The sequence below is a fragment of the Balaenoptera ricei genome, chromosome 5, assembly GCF_028023285.1.
Source record: "Balaenoptera ricei isolate mBalRic1 chromosome 5, mBalRic1.hap2, whole genome shotgun sequence".
Classification (NCBI taxonomy): domain Eukaryota; kingdom Metazoa; phylum Chordata; class Mammalia; order Artiodactyla; family Balaenopteridae; genus Balaenoptera; species Balaenoptera ricei.
Genome location: NC_082643.1, coordinates 64,778,847 through 64,784,392, shown reverse-complemented (window position 1 = coordinate 64,784,392; position 5,546 = coordinate 64,778,847). Strand labels below are relative to the sequence as shown.

Sequence of the window (5,546 nt, the reverse complement as noted above, 5' to 3'; positions counted from 1 at the left end):
TGCAAGAAATTCCCTTTCTCTTCTTTGTTCACACAGCTCCTGGGGTTCAGCTTTAGATTTGACCCCGTCTCTGCATGTAGGTCACCTGAGAGTGTCTGTTCTTCACCCAGACAGTAGGGGGTTAAAGTAGCAGCTGATTAGGGAGCTCTGGCTCACTCACGCTGGGGGGAGGGAGGGGTACGGAATGTGGGGTGAGCCTGCGGCAACAGAGGCCAGCCTGATGTTGCAACAGCCTGAGGTTTGCCGTGTGTTCTCCCGGGGAAGTTGTCCCTGGATCACGGGACCCTGGCAGTGGCGGGCTGCACAGGCTCCTGGGAGGGGAGGTGTGGAGAGTGACCTGTGCTTGCACACAGGCTTCTTGGTGGTGGCAGCAGCCTTAGCATTTCATGCCTGTCTCTGGGGTCCGTGCTGATAGCCACAGCTTGCACCCATCTCTGGAGCTCGTTTAGGCGGTGCTCTGAATCCCCTCCCCTCATGCACCCTGAAACAATGGTGTCTTGCCCCTCTGGCAGTTCCAGACTTTTCCCCAGTCTCCCTCCTAGCTAGCTGTCATGCACTAGCCCCCGTCAGGCTGTGTTCACGCAGCCTACCCCAGTCTTCTCCCTGGGATCTGACCTCCAAAGCTGGAACCTCAGGTCTCAGCCCCACCCGCCCTGATGGGGAAGCCGACAAGCCCCTCAGGCTGGTGAGTGCTGGTCGGCACTGATCCTCTGTGCGGGAATCTCTCCGCTTTGCCCTCTGCACCCCTGTTGCTGTGCTCTCCTCCGTGGCTCCGAAGTTTCCCCCTGCCCACCTCCCGTATCCACCAGTGAAGAGGCTTCCTAGAGTGTGGACCCTTTTCCTCCTTCAAAGCTCCCTCCCCAAGGGGCAGGTCCCATCCCTATTCTTTTGTCTTTTTTTTTTTCTTTTTTCTTTTGCCCTACCCATGTACGTGGGTTGTTTCTTACCTTCTGGGAAGTGTGAGGTCTTCTGCCAGCATTCAGTTGGTGTCCTGTAGGTGTTGTTCCACATGTAGATGTATTTCTGATGTATCTGTGGGGAGAAAGGTGATCTCCACGTCTTACTCCTCCGCCATCTTGATGGTCTCCCCATGTTCTTTCTTTGTATGACCCTTCTCCTTTTCCAGTATTACCTGTCAACAGTCTCCTTCAAATACAGCCTCTACTTTAACGCCACTGATGATCTTTTACAAATCAGAAAAGCTCTTTGTTTTCTGTGTCTGTGTAAATAGATTCAGCTGCCTATAATGGTTGCCTCTTTTCTGATTCATAAAATCCTATTTATCTCTCAAGGTCCAGCTCAAACGTCCCTTCTAACTTTAAGGCTTCCATTGCTCCATCTAACAAAATTAATTACTCTTTCCTTGGCATTCACAAAGCATGCTGTACTTATGTCTATTCTGTACTACATTGTGTTTCAATATTTAATTTTATATATAGTAGGGCCAGTACTGTTTGCACATCTGTCTCTCTCCGCCCAGTGAGTGAGTTCTCAGATAATGGACAATATTTTGTTATTTCTTTTTATCTTCCCCAGAACCTAGGACAATGCCTGAGTTTCCATTGGTTCTTAATGAATGCTGCCTGTATGGATAAATAAATAAAAATGTATCCCTTGAAATATCTTGAGATTTGTCTTAGAGGGGGTATAATCTTATCAAATGGTAGGAAGTGGTGTATACTACATTATAAGATATTATCAAGTTTCAGAATTTTGAAAAGACCACTGCTTTCTGAGTAACATGTATTTTAATTTGAGTGTTTGAGTTTTGATGAAGAAATGCCTTATGCAACTTCTGGAACTAGAGAGAAATTTTGGATTTCTTAGGCAATTTATTTTATCATTTTGCTTGGCTTGAAGCAAACAATAAATGTTGAAATTCCTATTCTTGCCATTTTTGCATGCCCTTGAAAAATGGTTATGGGAGATTAAATAAATTACACAAATGGTATTTTATCAACTTTTTCCTTTTAAAATCATATCCTGAGATAGAGTTCCAAAACTTCATGTTTCCTGACTTCTCAGCTGCCATAAAGTTGGACATAGCTCTTTAATTTAAAGGATTAAATTGGTTTTAACTGAAAGAGTAGAGCTTGGTTTTCTTTCACAGATTGCAGTGGGAACATGAGTGCTGCAAAGCTATTAGACCTCTCATATGAAACATTTCAAATAATTTGGAATATCTCAAACAATGACATTCAGTATCTCCCAAGCATGGTCATCCAGAATATTAAAGCTAGAAGACCAGGTTATTTAATGATTTAGTACCTTTTTAGATATTCCAGTAGCACCAATTTAATAAATCATAACCTGATCTGGAATAACATTTGATTCAGTAATATTTTTAAAATGTCTAATTAGCACAGAATATGTATGGCAAAAATGTAGCAAGCCCAAACATAAGACAACAAAACTCAAGCAATAGAAAAGAAATGATTAAAGATGCAACAGGTGAAATTGACCAGTGATTTTTCTTATGATCACATAAATATTAAAAACATCTTTTGGAAAAGAAGCCCATTGAAAATAAGATTTTATAGCAATTTGAAATGTGAAATTTCTATCTTTGACATGTTACTGATTTGCAGTGCCATTTATATAATCAACAAGAGAACTGAAATAAGATTGATTTTTCCTTCATTCAGTATGAAGTACAAATTTTACATTTTATCCAAACTTATTGCTACTGCCAGCATGGTAAAAAGTTCTATATGCAAGTTACCTTTAAATTGGGATACATACATTTTTATTTTTAATTTTACTTCAAAGTTGTTGGAAGCAGTTTCATTAAAGGCAAAAAAACACAGCTAATTTTCTTTTAAAAAACAACAACATAAGCTGCTCCTTTGATTTCTTTCTACATTAAAAAAAAATGCTGTCTGAATATACTTCAAATATCATGAGGCAAACATTCTTTAATGAAATGTTGATTTTTCATATCATTAACCAATTGGTTTTATTCTTTTTCTTCCCTTCTTATTTTGCGAACATCTGAAATTATCTTTTTTTTAATAGTCCATTATGGACTATACTTTAGCTTTCTAAGTACACAGGGAACCTATATTTTCCCACACAACTATAACAAAAATTCATTATTTTTCTAGTGATTTTAACTTATGCTCTTGACTCATCAGAAGGAATGCCAATTTTTCCTAAGGGAAGACTATGTTTTAACTATTTCTTAAGTATTTCACATTTTCTAACTAGTTCAGGGTCAGATTCATTAAATCATAAGTAAATTCATCTGAAAGTTTGGTTTTTCATTCTTAATGCACTGTTTTCCAACATTCTCTATTCTGTTACATCTTCCTAAGAGTAACTGGGACCGTTTAGAGTACTGGAGATAAACTGGTGAGGGAAAATCAAGCAGAAGAACCATGATGTAAAATGTAGCAGCGTGGACTTATTTCATGTTGTCCCTAAACAGAGGGTAAATGTGTGAAGGTAACTGCACTTTCAGCAATTAAAAAAGTTACATAAAAATAATTTTCACTTACTGGGACATGCTTCAGAATAGATTTCTCATTTGATTGCATAACCCGTTTCTGAGCTTCTTAAAGCAATCTGATTAATGTTAAAGACAAAATTAAAAACCATTTTTAGTCTTTTTCTTCCTTCAATACCTAGAAAAGAGGAAAATTTATGACTGTAGTTTAATTTTATTGCTACTGAACCTTTCTTGAAAATGAACTGGCAGATGCCATTACTAGGTTAATTGATTTAATAATGTTCCTATGAATAAGCTGGCACTTCTGACTTGAATTGCTTTCTCAATTGATTGGTACTCTACAATAGAATTCTATAAAATGTATAGAAGGAGCAACAAGGAACTCAGCTCTGGATTTTTCGGTTAATTCATTAGCATTTAGAAGGCTAAGAAATCATTGCATTTTCAATTTGCTAAGTACATGGCATTTGTTACTAATAATTAGGCACATGCATTGCTTTTACATAGGCTCTTTAAAATGCAGTCTTGTAAAAATCACACTAGAAAAAAAAGTGTGTTAATAATCTAGTGGTGTGTTTATTTTTCAAATGCCAGCAAGTAGCACCTTCTAGGGATTTACAAGATGGAAGAAATCAAGATCAGTTAAGGCAACCTGCAGGGCAGGCTTCGTTCCGGAAAAACAGGAGGAAAGGGGAGTGTCACAGAGAAACTGCAAGACAGGAGCTGCCACCTGAGGCAGGAGTCAGCGGGTGGGGGGACATATCCAGTAGAGCATTGGGTCAGCAGGCAAGCAGGCAGGCTGCTCCTCACCCTGTGAGTTTCTGAGCCTTGGAACATTGAGAGACTTTGGGGGGGAATGTGGAGGGTGTAGGTGCCTGGCTCCAGTTGCAGCTGGGGTGGGGGACAGGATGATGAGGAAGTCCCCACCCCAGAGATCTTCAGTCACTGAGAGACAAGCTTGGGAGAGAGGGCGATACCACTCAGGGTTGAGGGAAGGGCACTTAGATGAAGTAGGCAAGGGGCAGGTATGGTGGCATCAATAGCTGTGGTGAGGGTGCAAGCCACAGAGGGAACAGTGGGGTTACAAGAGGCCGGGCCTGGGGATGGTGGACTCAGACCTTTGGATAGGCTTCTGAGGCCCGCCGTGATGCGGGCACCAGGCCCAGGATGACCATGACCTCCTCACAGCACTGGCAGCTCACGATGACCCAGAAGGCCATCTGTGCCCATAGTTTGTCCCTCTTGTACAGGAAGTTCCCCACCCAACTACCCAATCTTTGCCCAGGGCCCACAGGAAAATCCTACATTTGGGGTTCACCATGTTCTCTTCCATGTCCTTTACAAGCACTATAGTAATGTAGTGCTATGTTTATATACTGTATATCTAATAGAGATTTTTTAATTAATTAATTAATTTGCACCGGGTCTTAGTTGTGGCAGGTGGACTCCTTAGTTGCAGCAGGCAGGCTCCCTAGTTGCCCACGCAGGCTTCTTAGTTGTGGCATGCGAACTCTTAGTTGTGGCATGCATGTGGGATCTAGTTCCCAATCTTTAGACTTCTGGATCTTATATTTGTTTTGTAATGAGCACTACAAGTAAATAAAGCATGCTTTCTGGCATATATAAACACAAAGTAGCCATTTTTCCACCTTATCTTTTAAGGCTTAGCTCAATTCCCCTTCTTTAAGATACTTCTCTCCTTAGGGAATTATTTCTCTTTTCTGTATTTTAATGGACTGTATGTATTTGTATTCACTTATCATGGTTTCTACTATATTATATCATACAGATTTATTTGTCTATCTGTTCCACTAAGACTCCAGTAGAAGACATGATATATAATAAATGCCCAACCATGTTTGTTCAATTAGTTAACTCACAGTATTATAACACAACATGCTTCCTTGGTATCCTCTTAGTATCTGGCTTCATTAACAAAATGTAATGACATCTTATTTTTGAGTGATAATACATTTCTTGTTTAAGTAAGATTTCTTTCTTCTTATTTTGTATTACTTATCAATCCTTGAACATAGAACTATCATGAAAGCAATATTGATGTGGAAAATATTATAAATTTTTAAATTATTGTTTTTAA

At 39.8% G+C, this 5,546-nt stretch overlaps 1 pseudogene; it reads right to left on the bottom strand.

The window, feature by feature from the left end:
• Nucleotides 1–4,090: 4,090 nt before the first annotated feature.
• On the bottom strand, nucleotides 4,091–4,781 carry LOC132366239 (speedy protein C-like; annotated as a pseudogene).
• Nucleotides 4,782–5,546: the final 765 nt, after the last annotated feature.